This window comes from Canis lupus, chromosome 13 (genome assembly GCF_011100685.1).
Source record: "Canis lupus familiaris isolate Mischka breed German Shepherd chromosome 13, alternate assembly UU_Cfam_GSD_1.0, whole genome shotgun sequence".
Classification (NCBI taxonomy): Eukaryota; Metazoa; Chordata; class Mammalia; order Carnivora; family Canidae; genus Canis; species Canis lupus.
The window spans coordinates 35,752,855-35,772,721 of record NC_049234.1 but is presented as its reverse complement, the minus strand read 5'-3'; the positions used below and the strand labels follow the sequence as shown (position 1 = coordinate 35,772,721).

The 19,867-nt window shown below is 52.5% G+C and overlaps 1 long non-coding RNA gene across 1 annotated transcript; it reads right to left on the bottom strand.

Annotated features, from left to right (window-relative positions):
- Positions 1 to 10,668: 10,668 nt before the first annotated feature.
- Positions 10,669 to 19,184, bottom strand: LOC111098573. The gene is made up of 4 exons (XR_005368824.1): positions 18,546 to 19,184; positions 16,576 to 16,720; positions 13,126 to 13,389; positions 10,669 to 11,888 (listed from the first exon to the last, which is right to left on the bottom strand). It is a non-coding gene; the product is annotated as an uncharacterized LOC111098573 (long non-coding RNA).
- Positions 19,185 to 19,867: the final 683 nt, after the last annotated feature.

The window sequence follows — 19,867 nt, the reverse complement described above, 5'->3', positions numbered from 1 at the left end:
GGGGACCCTAAGACCAGAGGTCACAGATGACCCGGCTTACTGACATTTGCAGTATTTAGAAAGTTTTCCCTCTGCCTTCAGCCATAATGACCTAGTGATTTTAGCACTTGGTGCGTGCTATGTCATTACAAGGTGAAGGCTAGGGACGCCTGGGTGGCTCAGCGGTTGAGTGTCTGCCTTTGGCTCAGAGCCTGATCCCAGAGTCCTGGGGTCGAGTCACACACTGGGCTCCCTGCAGGGAGCCTGCTTCTCCCTCTGCCTGTGTCTCTGCCTCACTCTCTGTGTTTCTCATGAATAAATAAAATCTTAAAAAAAAAAGGTGAAGGCCAAGAATGCGAGGACAGCGTTCCCTTCAGCACTGTCACCTGCGGTCGTGGCCCAAATACGTGCCAGGCACTGCTGGGCACAGGGACAGCCGGGGAGCCAGGCGGCTCTGGTCCCTGCTCTCGGAGCTGACGTTCAAGTACAAGGGCCACAGGAGGATAGGACCGTCTCCTGTGGGAAGTGCTCTGAAGAAGACCATGAGAGCGGTAGGTAACCTCTCTGAGAAGTGATCCTGCAGCCCCGGCCTGCAGAGGGGAACAGCCCAGCATGCGAAGGGCTGGGGTAGGATGCTCGTCCTCGGGGACAGCTGTGGGAAGGAGCCCAGGGGAGGAAGGTGCTCGGGCAGGTGGAGGAACTGAAAGGCCACGGTGGTCGGAGCTTCGGGAGTGAGGCAGGGAATGCAGGCGATGTGGTCACGGAGTGGGACGTGCTCAGGCCGGCAGGTAAGGACCGTGGCTTCCGTTCTGAGCGCGCTGGGAGCCCATCAGAGTGGCAGGAAGAGCGGACCCCACGCAGAGGCCGGCCTGTTGCCAAGCGATGGGCCAGTGCGGCCCTGCCCTGTGCAGTGCGGGGGCAGGAGGTGCTGCTTCAGCCTCGGGGTTCAGCTCCTGGTCACAGGAGCTCCTTCCCTCTGTAGGTGGGAGCGCCCTTGGCATCCCCAGGATGAGCGAGGAGCTGCTGGGCAGACACCACCCCCCGGGGGGCCTCTGGCCCACACAAGGGACAGGCTGGACAGCTGGCGCATTTTCAAGTTTTCAGACGTTGTGTTTCTCCGGCTTGTTACTGTTTTTTTGTAAGGTTCGCCTTTCACTTTCCACAGGCCAGAAAGCAGGGTGGGGTAAGACGAGAGAAACAGAAGAGGAAGGGGTCCGGAGAGTGAAGGGAGGCCGAAGAGTTCAAGGAGGAGCTGGGGCGGGAAGCTCAGCCTACGAGACTGGCAGGTGTCCACAGTCCCTCATCGTGTCGAGAAGTAAGGAAAGGGCCAAAGGGCTTCAGAAAAGGGGGAAAGTGCTCACCATTTTTAAAATAAGAAACAAGCTTCAGACTTAAGACAGGAGGAGAATGAAGGAATCTTCTAATCCTGGGGACCTTCCCTGCTATAGGAGCACCGTGCACCTGTGCGTCATTCTGTTGCTAGTGGTGTTACCCGTGATGAGCCCACTTCTCTTCACAGCATCTCAAGAGTCCTGCCCCTCGTTTCTTTTCCGTTTTTGAAGATCTTTTGGGGGACACCTGGGTGGCCCAGTCGGTAAAGCGTCTGCCTTCGGCTCAGGTCATGACCTCAGGGTTCTGGGATGGAGCCCGACATGGGGCTCCATGCTCTTGGGCCTACTTCTCCCTCTGCTGCTCCCCACCACTCCTCTCTCTCTATATCTCAAATAAAATCTTTGGAAAAAAAATAAGTAATGTCATTTTTAACTAAGATTTTAAATAATCTCTACACCCAGTGTGGGGCTTGAACTCATGACCCCTAGATCAGGAGTCACACGCACCACCGACTGAGCCAGCCAGGCTCCCCAATGCCCCTCATTTCTGATGCCTCGGCACAGGCTCATTCTTGCTGCTGGTGCTGCCGCCTGGGTCTGCATCCCAGGGCGCTAGAAGGCAGTTGCCTACACTTCCCAGAGGCCCCCACCGGCCGTCTTCTGGTTAGGTTCCGCTAGTGGGCGACGCGGGGTGAGAGATGGGGAGGGGGCGGGAGGGAGGAAGGAAACTGTCCTGCTTGTAGAGCAACGCCAGTGGCAGGCTGGGGCCTGCAAGCAACCACCGTCAACATCCACACACTTCACCCTGGGGGGCTGCTCAGCATTGGCACCCCTGGGAATTCTCTGGGGAGTCTGGGCTGTGAGCCAGGGGTGGTTCAGGTCCCGGGTCTCCAGCCAGCACCTCCTTCCCCTGCTATTCTGGAGCACCTTCCTCACACCTGCAACTCCTTTGTCACCCTCCAAGTACCTTCTTGGCATTAAATCCCTGTTTGAAATACCTGAAGAAGTTTCTGCTTTCCTAATTGAACATTGAAACCTACGGTCCTAGGAAACCAACCACCCAAGGACAATGGGAATCTAGGGCTAATCATCTGAATTGGTGGTGCTGGTGCCTGGAGATGACCCCACCGGCAGCATGCCCTGACAACACACTTCCTTCACCTGTCGCCTGTCGTTGCCTAGATGGAGGCTCATGGCCGCCAGTGACCATCGTGGTAGGAACGGAGTCTCGTGGGACGGGCTGGCTTCGGATTGCGTCAGAGAGTGTCCAGAAAGAAAACAAGAAAGCTTTAAACTTATAACTCTCAGCACGAGCCTGATCAGAGGACCAGCTCCTGTGGCGGTCCTAAGACTCCTTATCTTTTGTAGCCTCAGGGCTGATAGGGCTAAAGATCAGAACCACCTTTGATTCTTTCTGATGCATAATTACTACACAAATTGAATTCACAGCTTCAGCTGATGTTTTCCGTGTAGTTAGGCTGTTGATGGGGAAGAGCAGGGTCCTGAGAATTAGAGGCAGTTGGGAGGATACAAGTGGACCTTTAACCCTCGTCCCTCTGAACCTCTTTGTCGGTGGAAATAGCCCCCTGCCTGCAGGGACTACTCTTTCCCAGCTTGAGGTCCTACTAATGAGCTTATTCAAGTTGCTTACCTGGCTAGGGGTGGTAAGTCTTCTCAAGACGGGCCCCTCGTGAGCTGCACTCCATAATTGCAGTCTGCTCCCAGCATGCTCCAGGGGAACAGCTGTGAAGTCAGATTTAGGGGGTGTTCGCACAGTAGAAGAACTGGGGGTTATTCATGCATTTGTATCAGCACAGACCGAGAGTGCAGGGGGAGTGGATTCTAAAGGCATCAGTCCAAGTGGACAGAGCATTATGTTGGGTTGGGTTGAATGTTTCAATAGAGCTGATTTAGCAGGGATGGTGGATTCAGTGTGTTAGCACCGTCTCCCTCATCACCTGTTCATCACCTGTTCCACCCACTTCCACCGGCAGCTCGGGATGACCTGAGGGTTTACTTAGCTAAATTAGGGTAAGATTTGGCACATCCTGCACTGGTGGTCCTCTGACTTCTAGGCCGAGTGTGCTGCTCTGACCCGTTCACCAGCTAACCCTGCAGGTCAAGGGGAGGGTGTCCGGCAAGCCCCGGTACCGGCACAGCACAGACTCGCAAGGCCGTTGTAGCAAAACTACATCATTTACAAGCAACTACTCTCTATTTGAGCAATAGCTTCAGGTTGGACACTGGACGCTGGTAGAGGCCGAATGCCAGATTATGAGACCCAAAATGAGCATGTGACCTGAGCTCGATGTGATGTGATCCACATGCCACACTCCACTGTACAGGGGAGCTTGATGTATATCAGCCTCGAGCAGGACCCAAGAGCATGAGGAAGTCACCTGAGCAGGTGGCTCGGACTCCCACAGCACCTCCTCTGCATCGCGTCTTGGCCCACTCCCCACACCTATGGTCTCAGGGGTTCTCTGTGGGCAGAAGAGGAGAAAGAGACCATGTTAACAGACCACATGAGTATCCTGCGGCAGAGCCTGCACTCAAGCATGCCTGAGAGGTGGAGGTGAAGAGAAGTTTTCCCCGTGGCTCACTAGCCCAGATGGAGAGAAAGCCAGAGGTACGTGCTCTACACCAGCTCGGGGATGGTGGCTCACAGCCTGACTGGTGGCCCAGGAACATGGGCAGAAGGAGACTGGGGGCTTGACAGGAAAGTCTGGGGAAGGGGATCGTAGGTGAACCACAGGTTGGAAGAGCTGTGAGGGGACGCATAGCCCTGCGAGTGCTCAGCAAAGGGCGCCTTCCGTGCAGGGGGCCCTTAACAAACCAGTGGCAGGATGTGTCCCTCAGTGGGACACGCTGGTTGCTCCCCTTCCAGCTACCCTCCTCTGGTGACACCCAGTGCCCCCTGGGTGGGACTTCTGTACAAAGTGCTCGTGGCTACATCTGGAGCTGACGCAGCAAGGATGTCCTCAAGGACACCAGAGCTTTCTTTATGCTTGGTCTTTCTCGGCATGTCGGTTTTAGGCCTGTGCTTGTTGGCTCATGGTTCCAGAATGGCTGCTGCTATTTCAGAGCTCGTGACTGCATTAGACGGGAACGAGGGAAAAGGGCAGTAGGCCACAAGCTCTTTGTTCATTAAGGCTCAAGGCTTTGTCTTTTTTACTGAGGAGGTGGGGGGGTCATCTCCCCAACAGTCTTTCCCTTAATTCTCCTGGGGCAGAATTGGGTCATTAGCTCACCCTGAGAGCAATCGCTGGCCAAACTGGACGAGTAGGACTGCTTTGAACCAATTAAGACTCATTCCCTGGGGCTTGCTCCTGCAATCAAGCAGTAAGTCACCCCTACTGAAAAATTAAAGGAGGTGGAAGGTGAGTTTTAAGGCAGGGAGTGGTTGTTAGGTTAGACAATAACCAGTATCTGTCAAAGTTGCCAACATTTGATGTTTTGGAGATTTCACCTAGAAATCTAAAGAGTGGGAAGGTGAGACAACACTGATCACAGGTGGCTTCATGGCAAGATCAGCAGCCTTGATAGGAGTCCTGCCCACGGGTTTGTCACAGGCCCCGCTTCCCTCCCTCATCACCTGTTTCACCCGCCTCCACCACCAGCTGGGCCCCTCCCTGACTTCGGACGGACATTGTTTCAGAGCAATCGGTTTGCTCGTATGTTCTTCCCACTAGCCTAGCACGGTGCCTGGCATGTACAGTGTAAATAGGTGGTGGGTGGGGACAGGAAGGAGCCATCCTAATAAGCCAAGTGACACCGCCTACAAGGAGCGGTTACAGCTCTGTTCTCTTTCTGACTTCTGGCCGAGTCTCACCTCCGCTATTCCTGGCTCCTCCCAATTCTCGGTTTCCTCGTCTGGGGAATGAGGATCATGGTGTCTGCTCCACAGCCTCACCGAGAAGCTAACACGAGGGCGTGGATAAAAAGCCCCAGGCAAAAAAAAAAAAAAAAAAAAAAGGAAGTTCTTTGATTCTTTCCCAAGAAGGAAGAATAACCTCAGCTGAAATGAATTTGAAATAGAATTAGGAAAGATCTTTAAGAGCTGAGGGCACCTCTTATTAGCTTTGAGCGGCTAGAAGTGCTTAATAAATATTTGATAATGATAATAATGATCATTTCACTCGGTAGAGCATAATTATACAAATTGTAAAAATATAATTATGCCAGGCTGTCATTACAGATAATGGCTTGAACACAGGGATAATGAGGGGCAAACCAGAGCCCACCAACGTGATGGCTGCCAACAGGCGGCAGCTTGTCGTGCTGTCACGGATCACCATGTGGGGCAGCGGAGAGGGGATGAGGGGACCGTCCTGGCCGGGGCGGGGGAGTTGCTGGGACCCAGGCTGCATAGAGCCCACTCGCCCAGGATGGGATAGTGGGAAGTCACCGGAGAGTTCTCAGCATGAAAGCGACAAGAGCTGATGCATGATTTTACTTTATTTTATTTTTTAAGACTTTATTTATTTATTCATGAAAGACATAGAGGAGAGAGAGAGGCAGAGACACAGGCAGAGGGAGAAGCAGGCTCCATGCAGGGACTCGATCCCAGGACTCCAGGATCACACCCTGGGCCAAAGGCAGGCGCTAAACCACTGAGCCACCCAGGGATTCCCTGATGCATGATTTAAAAAAAAAAAAAATACTTTTCTGTCGTGGCAAAATACCACAACGTAGAATTTACCGTTGAAGCCATTTATTAAATTCAGGTCTCAGTGGCGTTAAGTGCATTCACACTGGGCATCATCCACCCCTTTCCAGAACTGTTTCATCTTCCCAAACTGAGACTCTCTACCTTTGAAACACCGACTCCCTGCTCCCAGCCGGGCACCCGCCATTCTACTCTGAATCTATAAAAGACTTTCTCATCACCGCCGAGGGGTCTTGGCACCCTGGTGGAAAATCACTTGACCATACACGCAAGGGTTTATTTCTGGGCTCTGTTCTATTCCATTGGTCCCCATGTCTATCTGTGCCGGTGCCACATTGTAGGGATTACTGCAGCTTTGTACTCAGTGTTGAAATGAAGAGCTGGATCTCCAACTTTGTTCTTTTTATGGACTGTATTGACTACTCAGAGTCCCTTGAGATTCCATATGAATCCTAAAGGATGCATTTTTCTATTTCTGCAAAAAATATTGTTGGCCAGGGTGCCTGGGTGACTCAGTCAGTTAAGTCTCTGCCTTGGCCTCAGGTCAGGATCCCAGGTCACGGGATAGAGCCCCACATACGGCTCCCTGCTCCTTCGGGAGCCTGCTTCTCCCTCTCTCTCTGCCCCTTTCCTGCTTGTGCATGCGTTCTCTCTCTGTGTCAAATAAATAAATAAAATCTTTTTTTAAATGTTGGCCAATATGATTTTAACTTGGGGTATGGTAAGCATGGAAGCAGGAGATCAGCTAGGAGGCAGTTCAGGCAAGATATGATGGTGCTTCTGAATGTCTAGGTGGCATTGGATATAGGGCCTCCTATCTGGAGGGATTTGGAGAGGGGGTTGGATAGTGAAGGTAACAGCATTTAGTGACAGGTTGGAGCTGGGTGAGGAATCCAGGTTGGAGGAAATGGTGGTGTCCATTTCTGGGATGAGAAGAATGGAGAAGGGGTGTCAAGGGTTCCTTTGAGGGCATGGGAAGTCCAAGACGGCTGCGAGACCAGCAGGTGGAAGAAAGGTCGGCTACACCACGGACACTTAGGCATGGGGTGCAGGGGTTGAGGAGAGACACGTGACTGTCAGCACCAGATGGATGGAGCCCTGAGACCAATAGGGTGGCTGAGGAAGAAGAGTAGTTGGAGGAGGAGGTCCGAGGAGCCTGCCCAGCAGGTTAAGCCACACTTGAGGCCAGAGGGAGGAGGCATTGCAGGTGGCCATTAGCTCCTGGGGAGATCATCATTTTCCAGTGTGGAAAAAACCACAGTGAGCCCAGAGTCTTTCATGACTGCGTGCATCCCAGACAGAAGCAGTGAGCCACCTGACATTGGAGTGGGCAGTGGGTCATCCGGGTGCCATTCTCATTAACCTTAGGGGTTGGGAACTCCCAGCCCCTCACCCAGCCCACCGGCTCTTCACCAGGCCCCCATGTCCCTTCCTCACACCTCATCTGGACCCTGCAGATGTCCCTTACTGCCTCCCCTGTGTACCTGCTCTCCTCCAGCTGTCCCCCTCCCCCGTCCTTGACTATACAGCTGGAGCCCTGGCAGCCTGAAGATGGGAATGTGTTTTATTCATCTTTGTTTACACACTGCCCAGTAGGGAGCCTGGAACATGGATCTCTGGATAGGAAGTAGGGGTAATCTAAAAACTGGGTTTTCATTAATGTTCTTATTTCTGCACCCTGGCCATATATTATTTGTGTAATTATTAAAAATAACAAAAGATTCCGGGGCGCCTGGGTGGCTCAGTTGGTTAGGCCTCTGCCTTCAACTCATCATGATCCTGGGGTCCTGGGATGGAGCCCCAAGTCAAGCTCCCTGCTCAGCGGGGAGTCTGCTTCTCTCCTTCCCGCTCATGCTCGGTCTCTCTCTCTCTTTCTCTCTCTCTCTCTCTCTCTTGCTGTGCCTGTCTCTGTCTCTCTGTCCCTGTCTATCAAATAAATAAATAACAAAAGATTTCAAAAACACCCAGGGAAGTGGAAGAGGAATAACAACAAAATGACAAGAGCTAAGGGTGCACACTCCTGCATTTCTTCTCGGCAGATGAGCCCTCCAGTGGGCAGCCCTGGCGGGGAACTGGGGGTGCAGGCTCTGCATGAGGCATGGTGGAGTGGCCCCCGTGTTACACAAAGCGTGCAGTGACGCAGCCTGCACATACAACTGGTGGCAAACTTGTGTGGCACCAACACTTGGGAGAACAGGTTGGCCGTTCTTAAGCTGTTAAACACATTCTTCTGTGCGATCCAGCAGCTCCGCTCCCGATAACTTAGCCAAAGAAGCAAATGCTTATGTCCACGCAGAAGATTGTCCCTGAGTGTTCAGCTTTCTTCGTAGTGGCCAAAAATGGTAACAACCCAAAAGCCCACGCACAGATGGACTGGTAACCAAATTACCGCACATCCGTGTGATGGACTGAGCGACAAAACACTGTCCATACAGCAACCTGGAGGAGTCTCAAACGCATCGTGCTAAATAAAAGCCAGACACGGGACAGTACGGGACTGTGTTCATGTGACTCTGTTCATGTGAAATCGGAGGTCAGGCAAAAGAGTAACGGGGAGCAGACCCTTGGTTGCTTGCAGGGGTGGGGATGGAGCTGCGGGGGAATGCTCTGGGTCCTCCCCGTGATGCTTGCTTACGAGGGTGTGTGTGTTGTCGCAGCCCATTAAACTGTACGCCTCGAATGGGTGCCTCCCGTTGTATGAGGTTAAATCATGATGAAGTTGATTTAAAGGAAAGAACTGTCCTTGCTCTTCTGGAACCACTGGGGTGAGAGATGTGGTGCAGGCAATGACGCCCTGGGGTGCCCGCCACACACTGTGGCCAGGATCCTCTTATAGGGCTGGCCTCAAGGACAAGCAGGAGTTCACAGCCACATGGAGAGGGAAGGGTTCTAGGCTATTGTGAACAGCCTACGCGGAGGAACAGGCAAAATAAGCTCTGTCAGTGATCAACCTGGGGATCGTGCCACATGATGCCATCGGAGGGACAGCTTTGGAGAGAATGGCAGGCTCCAATCACAGCTGCGGCTGCGGCTGCAAAAAGGGAGAGGCCAGGACCCGGATTCCTGATGTGGGGAGGTGAGGGAAAGGATGGGAAGGGGTGCAGGGCCCAGCTCTGGTGTAGGACCTGTACCACTGTCCCCGCGGGTCCATGCCTTCCGACTTACAGAATTTAGCTCTTGATTCACAAACCATAAAAAGCTTAATTCCACCCATCAATGATTAGGTTTAGAAATAACTGGGGGGGGGGGTGGTGGCAGCCTGGGTGGCTCAGCGGTTTAGCGCTGCCTTCAGCCCAGGGCGTGATCCTGAAGACCCAGGATTAAGTCCCACGTCGTCGTTGGGCTCCCTGCATGGAGCCTGCTTCTCCCTCTGCCTGTATCTCTGCCTCTGTGTGTGTGTGTGTGTGTGTGTGTGTGTGTGTGTGTGTCTCATGAATAAATAAATAAAATCTTAAAAAAAAAAAAAAAAGAAAGAAAGAACTGGCGGGAATCAGGCCTCCCCTGGTGGGGTGGAGGAAGGTGTTCATGTGGGGCCACGTGGCCAGATTCCTCTCCAGGCCTACTCCATGTCTCCTAGTCACTAACACCCCTGTTGTCTTTCCCTGCTGGTGCCCATTGCAGTGAATCCCTTTTTGTGTTTCTAATCAGAACCTGGCCCTTGGTGAGGTCTGGGTTAATGGCAGGCGGGGAAGCCGGAGTGGCTTGGAAGGTGGGAGCTCTGTGATCCATCCCTCCCGAGAGCCTGAAGGTGGAGGGTTGCCGGGGTTGCCACCCTTCTCAGTGCTGAGGTTCTCCTCCACTGAGGATTGTATCGTGCTTGCACTTCACACACATACACATGCACACCAGCCTCCACTCCTGGGAACTGAACTCAGCCCAGGCTGGAGATGTTTGCAAAGCACTCACTCTCAGAATGGCTCCTGGGTCTGGATGACTCTCAACTCGGGATTCTCAGGCAACTCCTGGTCCTCCCAGCCTTGGCCAGCCCTACCGTCACTAACCTCACCAGTGACATCCAGGAGCACTCTGTGTCGCTGTGGCTCATTTGGGTGCCCGGTTTCATTATTACCCAGCTGGGATTCGCTGGTCTGTGTGGCGTCAGGCACATTCTTTGGCTCTCTGGGCACTCCCTTGCCGGCCATAAAGGAAGAACAGCAGCTACGAGGTGGCTGGCATGAGGAGCCAGCAAAAAGGCACCCGCCCAGCACCTGGCACAGAACATGCAATGGATAAATGTCCATCCATTCTGCACTGTGAGAAAGCAGCTGTCTACTTTGTGTCCTGGGTTTGCACCATTTGAACCAGAGTAATTGTTAACAAATGCCCAGTTCCCTCTAAAGTGTCCTGGCTTGGGTGACAAATGATGTTCCCCTATCATGAACCGACCATCTCTATCCTTTCTCATCTAAGAAGAAAGAAGGAGCTATTTGAGTGCTTGTTCTAAGTCATTTTGCAGACGGGGGATCTACAGCTGGGAGTGAGCCAGCACCCCTAGTAAGAGATGAGTAAGAGGAAAACCCCGGCCCACGTCCACCCAGATTCCAGATACGGTGCAGGTCTAGATCAGTTTGCCCAGAATGCATACAAGTTAAGTTTGCATTCTTTGTGACAGGATATTTAGCTATTGGAGGAATTCTTGCGTTTAGTTTTTTTTTTTTTTTTTTGTAAACAGGTCTCTCCAGGGATTCTTTTACCTTAATTTTAAGCAACAAGTAAATGTTCACATAACTACAGCCAACACAGGGAGTGCATTTAGGAAACCCCGACACAGGAGCAGAGATGGCAGGGTCACCTGCATGGAGGGAGGTGAGGCCATCTTGGTTCCCAGAACCTGTGTCATCCGGTTTCTCCATCTTCCAGAATGGTACAAAAGAACCTCGCGTCCCTGCTCTGGAGCTAGAAGGCTGTGAAAACAGCACACACCTCACTTTGGCATGGAATCATGTCAGCTCAGCGTGGTCATCCTGGTGGGAGCTTCTGTCCATCTGAAGCTCTTGTATGACTTCCAGTGAGTTTGATTAACGAAGGATTCAAGACCAAGCATTTGGGGCAGCCCGGGTGGCTCAGTGGTTTAGCACCGCCTTCGGCCCAGGCCGTGATCCTGGGGTCCCGGGATTGAGTCCCACGTCAGGCTCCCTGCATGAAGCCTGCTTCTCCCTCTGCCTGTGTCTCTGTCTCTCAAGAATAAATAAATAAAATCTTAAAAAAAAAAAAAAAAAAAAAGACCAAGCATTCGCCCCGCACTGGCTAGTTTGGCTGGACTCATGCAGGGCTGCACACCGACGTCTCAGGAGACCGTTTGGCATATGTATCTAAGACCTTAAAAGGCTTTTGCCTTTGATCCAGGAACTATGCCTCTGGAAATGTCTCAAAGGAAATCATCTAGAATTTGGAAGGAAAATTATGCACAAAGATGTTCAGAACTATTGCTTATAGCAATAGAGGTAGGAACAGCTCAATGCTCGAAGGATAGGCATTTGGTTAAGTGAGGGTGGCGTGGCCCTGACGGGATATTGTGTAGTGGTTGTAAGTAAGACACAAGCACAGGAGGAGGCCTATGTGTCCCCAGATGCCTGCTGCCTGCCCTCCACGGCCTCCTGTATTTGGTCTGGTTAGATTGGGGAGCGGGGCGGAGAGAAAGACACCATTAACGTCAGGAATGAAAATTTCATCAAGTCTGAAGACGACGTTCCTGACCCGCCGCGGCGTGAAGGATGCTCCTGCGAGCTGGGAGTCAGGCTCTGTCACCGTGGGCGTGGCGGGCGGCCTTGCAACCCCGTCACCTGGGAACTTGGGCCAGATAAAGTCTGGGAAGGCTTTTGGGAAATGGTTTCTCACGGCTCTCTCAAGTTCCCGGGTGGGTTCCGCATCAAGGACTCTCAGGGAATCAACAGCAGGTATCGAAGTGCCTTTAAACAGAAACACACATGAAACAAAGTTGTTTACTGTTCAGTTGACGACAATGTGATCAGGGTTTGCAGACATCACCCGTGTCCCCAGGAGCAATGGCTCAGCGTGTGTTAATAAGTGCAGCGACTCTAGCAACGGCCACAGAAAACGAGTATCAACTGTATCACGCAGCAAAGAGAAACAAATGTGCTTTTGTGGTGAGAAGCCAGGACTCAAGTCCTTTTGTGAAACGGTGATGTGTGGGTCCTCCTGACCTCTCAGCTGTCCTGCGGTCCCTCCTGTGATGCCAATACCTTGGAACATTCCTTAGTTTCGTTGGCTCCCCACTGCCTCCCCTGTGAAATGAGAATAAGGTAGAGACCGTGGGGGAGCCCCCCCCCACCTCCCACCCCGGTGCCTAGCGCTTAGTTAGTGCTCAGCTGCTGCTGCTCTACCCAGCACGGTGCTACTCCTGCCAGTGGCCGTCTCATTGGCCTCCCGTGCCCACCTGCAGGTGGTGAGATGGGCTCACCAGAGGCAGGTAGTAAAGCAGAGGTAGAGGGGCGCCTGGCGAGCTCAGGCATAGAGCATGTGACCCTTGATCTCAGGGTCACGAGTTCAAGCCCCACATTGGGTGTGGAGCCTACTTAAAAAAAAAAAAAAAAGAACAAAAGAAAGGGGCACCTGGATGGCTTAGTCGGTTGAGCATTGGACTCTTGTTTTTGGCTCAGGTCATGATCTCAGGGTTGTGGGATCGAGCTCCACATCTCGCTCTGTGCTCAGCAGGGAGTCTGCTTGGGACTCTCCCTCCCTCTGCTTCTGCCCCTCCTGCTTGTGCAGGTGCTCTCCCTCTCTCTCTCTCTCTCATAAGTAAATACATCTTTTTTAAAAAAGAAAGAAATGGGGCACCTGGGTGGCTCAGTGGTTGAGCATCTGCCTTTGGCCCAAGGTGTGATCTCAGGGTCCTGGGTTTGAGTCCCACATCAGGTTTCCTGCAGGGAGTCTGTTTCTCCCTCTGCCTGTGTCTCTGCCTCTCTCTGTGTGTGTCTCTTATGAATAAATAAATAAAATCTTAAGGAAGGAAAGAGGAAAGAAGGAAAGCAGAAAAGAAGGAAAGAAAGAAAGAAAAGAAGCAGAGATAAAATTCGGATTCAGGGCTGGCCAGCTCTGGAGACTGGCTTCTTCCTATGAGGTCGAGTCTTCTGGACTCCTTGTGCACCTTTGCTTCATACCCTTATGAACTTTGTTCTGTTTTACCTGAGCTCCAGTGGCTGCATGGCTGAGTCCCTCCTCCTCTCCGAGCTGGAGCTGCAGCCACGGCGCTGCCAGTACTGGGAGCTTTGCAAATGAAGACTTTCCATATTCCTCCACTCGTCCAGAGGTCACGTTTGTGAGCTCCCTCCTGGCGCTTACCACGTGCACATTCAGTGTGTACGTTCCTTTTTGTTCTTTGCCCAATTTGGCATCTTGCATTTTTGCTTGATAGTAAAGCATTTCTCTTGCTCTTTTTAGTGATTGCTCCTTGTTTATAACCCAGTAGAAGGAAATACATTTAATTAGTGCCCGTGTGTTACAGGAGTGTGAGTATGGAATATATTTTTTCTTTCCCTCATATTTAAATTTCTTGAAATATATTAAATAAATATATAGCAGGGTGCCTGGGTGCTGTAGTCGGGTAAGCAATGGACTCTTGGTTTCGGCTCAGGTCGTGAACTCGGTGTCATGAGTCAGAGCCCCTCATCGGGCTCTGCCCTCAGCACAGAGTCTGCTTGGGATCCTCTCTCCCTTTGCCTCTCTTTGCTCATGTTCTCTCTCTCTCAAATAAATAAATCTTTAAAAAATATGGCTAACATGTCAACCCTTTCCAATCAATGTATTGACTTTTTCTTTTTAAGATTTTATTTATTTATTTGACACAGAGAGAATACAAGCAGGGGGAGGAGCAGGCAGAGGGAGAGGGAGAAGCAGGCTTCCTGCCAAGCCCAGAGCCCAATATGTGGCTTGATCCCAGGACCCTGGGACCATGACCTGAGCCAAAGGCAGACACTCAACCAGTTGAGCCATCCAGGAGCCCCCAGTGTATTCACTTCTTAGCTATCCCACGTCCTCAGGTTCCTTCACTGTCCCAGGCCCATGTCATGTTTAAAAGACAACACTATGTGGGGATCCCTGGGTGGCTCAGTGGTTTGGTGCCTGCCTTTGGTCCAGGGCTCGATCCTGGGGTCCCAGGATCGAGTCCCGCATGGGGCTCCTGGCATGGAGCCTGCTTCTCCCTCTGCCTGTGTCTCTGCCTCTCTCTCTCTCTCTCTCTCTCTGTCTATCATGAATAAATAAATAAAATCTTAAAAAAAAGAAGACAACACTTATGATCCCTTCCACAGGTGTACACTGGATATTCTCTATCTGAAGGCACATAAGCATAACCATGCCCATGTCCAAGGAACGGAAAAGTGCTCTGAAAACCCAGTAGCTTATGATGGAATTTTATCCCTCTTCCCCAGTGTCTTCTGCAAGTCCAAGGCCAGCCTCACGTTCCGGAAAGCAGTGACTGTTGCTGGTTCGTCAGCCTGGCATAGGGCCTGACACATAGTAGGTGTTCAGCAGATGCTCAGAGAACGGGAGCAGCTCACTTAGTCAAGATCTAGTGCTCTTAGGGAAGGGATTTAAGGCTCATCCATAGTTTATTTCAAGGGAGCCAAATAGAGATCAGAAAAATAAGCCTTTAAAGTTGATGAAAAAATTTCTTTCAATCACCAGTCAGGGGAAATGCCATGGGCACGAGGCCAGAGAACATTTTTCTCTGAGTGCATTAAATTGATCGAACCAGCGCTGCTCTCAGAAACCATCTTCTCCCATCCTATGAGATTGACAATGTGCCTTTTAATGAGAAATCCCTGGTCATCCAGACAGAAGAACACAGAGCTCTGGCTTTGTAATGAATTTTCCGTGGAAATATACTTTTTTGAGTGTTCTCTCCTGAATCTATGTTGAAGATATCGACTACAGCAGATTTATGTCAGGAGTGAAAAAAAAAAAAAAAGCGTAAATTCACCTGGACCAGCAGCCCCTGCTGCTCTAGGAGTATGTACAATTATCTAAATATCTGGGGGTGGGATCCCTGGGTGGCTCAGCGGTTTGGCGCCTGCCTTTGGCCCGGGGCGCGATCCTGGAGTCCCAGGATCGGGTCCCGTGTCGGGCTCCCGGCATGGAGCCTGCTTCTCCCTCTGCCTGTGTCTCTGCCTCTCTCTCTCTCTCTCTCTCTCTCTCTCTCTCTCTATCAAAAATAAATAAATAAATCCTAATAAATAAATCCAAATAAATGAATGAATGAATGAATGAATGAATGAATGAATGTCTGGGGGTGCTCCCAGGTGTCCACACAACAGGCCGGCTGGCTCTTCCCCCCACCATGTGTAGGCTGAGTTATGGGCACCACAGATGTTCCTGACCTGACCCCAAAAATCTATGAATATGTTAGGATGTGTGGCAAAGGAGAATTAAGGTTGCAGATTAAATCAGGTTGTTAATCAACTGACGTTAACATAGGGAGATTATCCAATATTATCCGGTGTGCCTAGTGTCATCACGGGGGCTGTGCAAGTGCAAGTGGGACGTAGAGTCATCAGAATCGTAAAGACAGGAAGTAGAATGGTGTTTGCCAGGGGCTAAGGGGCGGGAGGTTTGGGGAGTTTGTGTTTAATGGGTACAGAGTTTCAGTTTTGCAAGATGAAAAGAGCTCTGGGGATGGATGGTGGTGATGGTGGCACAACAACGTGAATGTGCTGAAAGCCACGGAGCTCTACACTTAGAAATGGTTACAAACTAAGCGCTACTCAACTGTATTTAAAATGGTTTTAATTGGGATCCCTGGGTGGCGCAGCGGTTTGGCGCCTGCCTTTGGCCCAGAGCGCGATCCTGGAGACCCGGGATCGAATCCCACATCAGGCTCCCGGTGCATGGAGCCTGCTTCTCCCTCTGCCTATGTCTCTGCCTCTCTCTCTCTCTCTCTGTGACTATCATAAATAAATAAAAATTTAAAAAAAAAAAAAAAAAAAAATTTAAAATGGTTTTAATTATGTGAGTGATACCTCAATTTTTTAAAAAAAGGAGTGTGAGACTAAACAACTCCTTTTTCCTGCCTCTGGGTTTGATATAGGAGGGTGGAATCCCTGAAGCTGCTGCAACCATCTTGGAGTGATGAGGCACAGTGGACACACAGAGGGAAGCCAAGCACTAAGATGGCAAGTCCTGGGGCCTTTGATGACAGTGATGAGCCCCTGAAATAACTGACCTCCTCCTGACTTCTAGTGTGATGTAATCAATGTCCTGATTGTCAAAGCCAGTTGATGGGTTTTTCTGTTCCTTGCAGCCAGGAGTCTCCTTCCAGAAGCCCTGAGCAAACTGTATACTATTTAAAGTCTCTCCTGCCAGAGGAACAAGTCTTATTCCAATTAGCCTGGAAGGAAAGGTGCTCCCGCTGTGTCTTCTCCTCTCACACCCTCCCTTTTCTTTACCCACCGTGACATCCTGAGGCCTCTTTGGCTGACCCTTCTGGCCTCTCCATGAGCCTGTGTTAAGACGCCCTGATGCACTGGCCCCCAGGGCATCAGAGTTGACTGAGTACCCAGGGGAGGGGGCAAGCCCTAGGCCTGAGGGCAGGGCCCCACGCAGGCCCCAAAGGGTGGCAGGTCCCCGGGAATCACTTACCGAGTGGATGAAGGAGGGGAGAGTGGCTTCGTCAAAGTGCGCGTGGTGATGCAGAGTCGGCCTCCGCCAGCATGTGGGCGATTCAGGCAGCAGCAGTATCGAGCATGCCTGCTATGTGCAGCCCCTGCTGGGCTCTCTGAGGGCTCTGAGGACGTGACTTCGGCTCAGGTCATGATCTCAGGGTCATGCGATTGACCCCCTGCATGGGGCTTCACACTCAGTCTGCTTGAGATTCTCTCTCCCTCTGCCCCTCCCCGCACTTGCACTGCCCGCCCCTCAGATAAAAATAAATCTTTTCATAAATGTGTAAAAGAATACTAACAGCCACAGCTGACCCTTGTGTGGGCATCACTGTGCGCCAAGCCCTGCTGTCGGCTACGAGGGGCTGTATTAGCCTCCTCTTGTGTAGACCTGGAAACAGTTGGGGAGGGACAACGCCCCACAGCAGAGTGGCGCAGCCCACGTGAGAAGTCCCAGTGCGGGAAGCTGGTGGCCACTGCGGATCCCTGCCCACCTCCCAGCACCCCGGCTCCAGCTCATGACTCGGTGCCAGGCCTGCCCTGGGTGCCCCACTCCACCACCCACAGCAAGGCCAAGTGTGTACAATCAGGACCTTGGGTGGAAGACGTCAGTTCCTAAAGTGGTTTCAGCCTAAGAGCCACTCGCATTTCAGGCCTGCGCTGGGTTGACCGAGCAGCAGGCTGGCAGCAGAGGCAGGGCTGCACCCAGCCAGGGCACGCCCGCCGTGACAGGTGCACTGGGCAGGTGACCCGGGTCCCATGGGAGCTGTGCTCCGGCCGGGGGGGAGGGAGTGTCCCAGGAAAAGGGACAGAATGGAGCGTGGAGGTGGCACATGTGGAGCCTGGCTGGGCGCTGGCCCTGAGACAGTGGTGACAGGATGCCAGGCACCAGCCCCACTGCAGGCTCTGGGGTGAGTGCATGGTCCCGATCACACTGTTAGCCAACTGTGGGCTCACGCTGGCCTCTCCGGCCTTTGAAGTCGGACACACCTCTCGCCAGGACTGTGTCCGTGGACACTTCGCTTCCCTTCTCTGAGCCCGCGTCTCCCGGAGCGTCAAGTGGAGGGTGACATGTCCACGCGGGCCGTGGTGAGGGCCGGGCGTACACACATACAGCCCATCACACATTCCCTAAATGCCAGCTGCATCTCGTCCCCGAGCCTGCTCCTCTGCTTGGGGCTGGAGTAGGTTTGCTTCCTCCCCAGGGTGGGCTGAACGGTGCCCCCCAAGCCGTGTGTGCCCCAAGCCCGGAATCTGCAGACCTGCTACCTCGCAGGGCCAAAGCGACTTTGCAGCTGTGATAAAGCTCCCACCTCGGGTTGGGGCGGTTGCCTGGGATGGTCCAGGCGGGCCCGCAGCAGGCAGCCCCCAAAAGAGGACGAGGAAGGCAAGAGGGTTCAGAGAGGGCCTGGTGGTGCGGGGGGGGACCACCCACGGATTTCTGGCTCTGGAGCGACCGGGCCGGCGGGCAGCCAGCGGGGATACGGGCTCAGCCCTAAACCCGCAGGGACTGAACTCTGCAGACGGCCCTTCCCCCGGCCCGCTGTACCCCCCTTTCCGCGGCCCTAGGATCATAGATTCCTGTCGCTCAGCCTCCACGGTGGGCCCTCGGGCAGCTCATTACAGCAGCGACGGAGAATGCACGTGGCCCCGGAGCTGCTGCTCAGTCCTGGGCTGCCAGCCACACTCTCCGGAGCCGCCTCTCTGGCTGGAACGTGGGCAGGACGGCGAGGCCCTGAAAAGGACCAGCGTACTTGGCTTTGTGCCCAAATAAATCTCTGGTTATGTATGAGTGTACTTGTTTTTAAAAAAAAAGAAAAGAAAAAGAAAAAAGAAAAAAAGGAAGCCAAGTGCTGACCCACTTTTTCCTGACTGCTCTGGCTCAGACATGTCCCTCTAAAAGGATATTTCTTTCCAGCACACGCTGTTCCCAAAGCTGACATCACCTACCTCAATTGGAAGGAGGAGTGCTGAGGAGAGCTCTCAGGGGCTGGCCCCCAACATCCGATAATGGAGCAAAAGTTCTGCAAAATGCTGGCTTTTTTTTTTCTTTCTTTTTTCTTTTTTTTCCAGTGCATCAGCCTGGCAGTGGTGGAGGGACTGGGAGTGTGGCCTGAGTCAGGATCTCGGGCCCGGAGAAATGCCGCATGGCATCTGGTCCCTCCCGTGTGAGGCCTGACAGGCCCCAGAGCAGCGGCACAGGCTTCTTTGGCGCTGGTCACCGCCCCTGCAGACGGGCACGGCCACAAGGACAGGACGTCTCCTGCGGAAGACAGTGCCTTCCGAGGGGCCACCTGTCTCTGAGCAGACGAGCCTCGGTTACCCCAGCTGCAAAGTGGGAGTTGTAGCAGCTTCCTACTGCTGCTGAAACAAATCTCTGCAAGCTCAATTGCTTAAACAATGCAAATGTATTATCTGGAAGTTCTGGAAGGCAGCAGTCCTGAAAGCAAAGTGTCCACAGGGCTGGGTTCCTTCTGGAAGGTCTAAGGGAGAATTCAGCTTCTAGGGGCACCTGCCTTCCTCGGCTTGCGGCCCCTTCCTCATCTTCACCGCCTGCAGTGGAGCCCCTTCAGATCTCTCTGTGTGCCACCTGCCTTCTTCGCTGACTGAGCCACCCAGGTGCCTCCCCACCCCCGCCACCACCACCACCTGCTTTTGTTTCATATCTTCTCTGACAGCAATCCTCCTGCCTCCTTTTCTGAGGACCTTTGAGACCACGTGGGGCCCACCTGGATCATCCAGGGTGATGTCCCATCACCAGACCCTGAACCCAATCACGCCTGCAGACCCTGTTTGCCAGGTAGGGTCACATATGCCCAGGTTACGGGCACCAGCATGTTGACATCTGTGGGGCCATCGCATGGCCTCTTACAGGGATGATCACGCCTGTTTTAAAGGTTGTTGGGACTTTTCAAGATACACGTGGTGTATTAGCTTGTTAGGGCACCTGTCCCCAGTCCCCATTTGCGCGTAGGGGCCCACGGTGAGTCTGCAGCCCGTCCGCTGGTGGGGTGTCCCCTCCAGTGACTGTTCCCCACCTGGATTTGCCTCCCATCCCTCTCCTCTGCCAAGTTCAGGACCTTCCAGCTTCAGTTCTGTGTCTTTTGTTTCTGGTCGAGGGAATAGTTTACCTTATTTTTTGCCTGTTATTATATATTTAATTTCCATCTTTTATGTTTTCTCCGCCATTGCTGTGATTTGGAACAGAAAGGACAGGTCGAGGCTTGAATTTACCCGTCTTGACTGGAATGCTATTTCCTGAGAAGTTATCT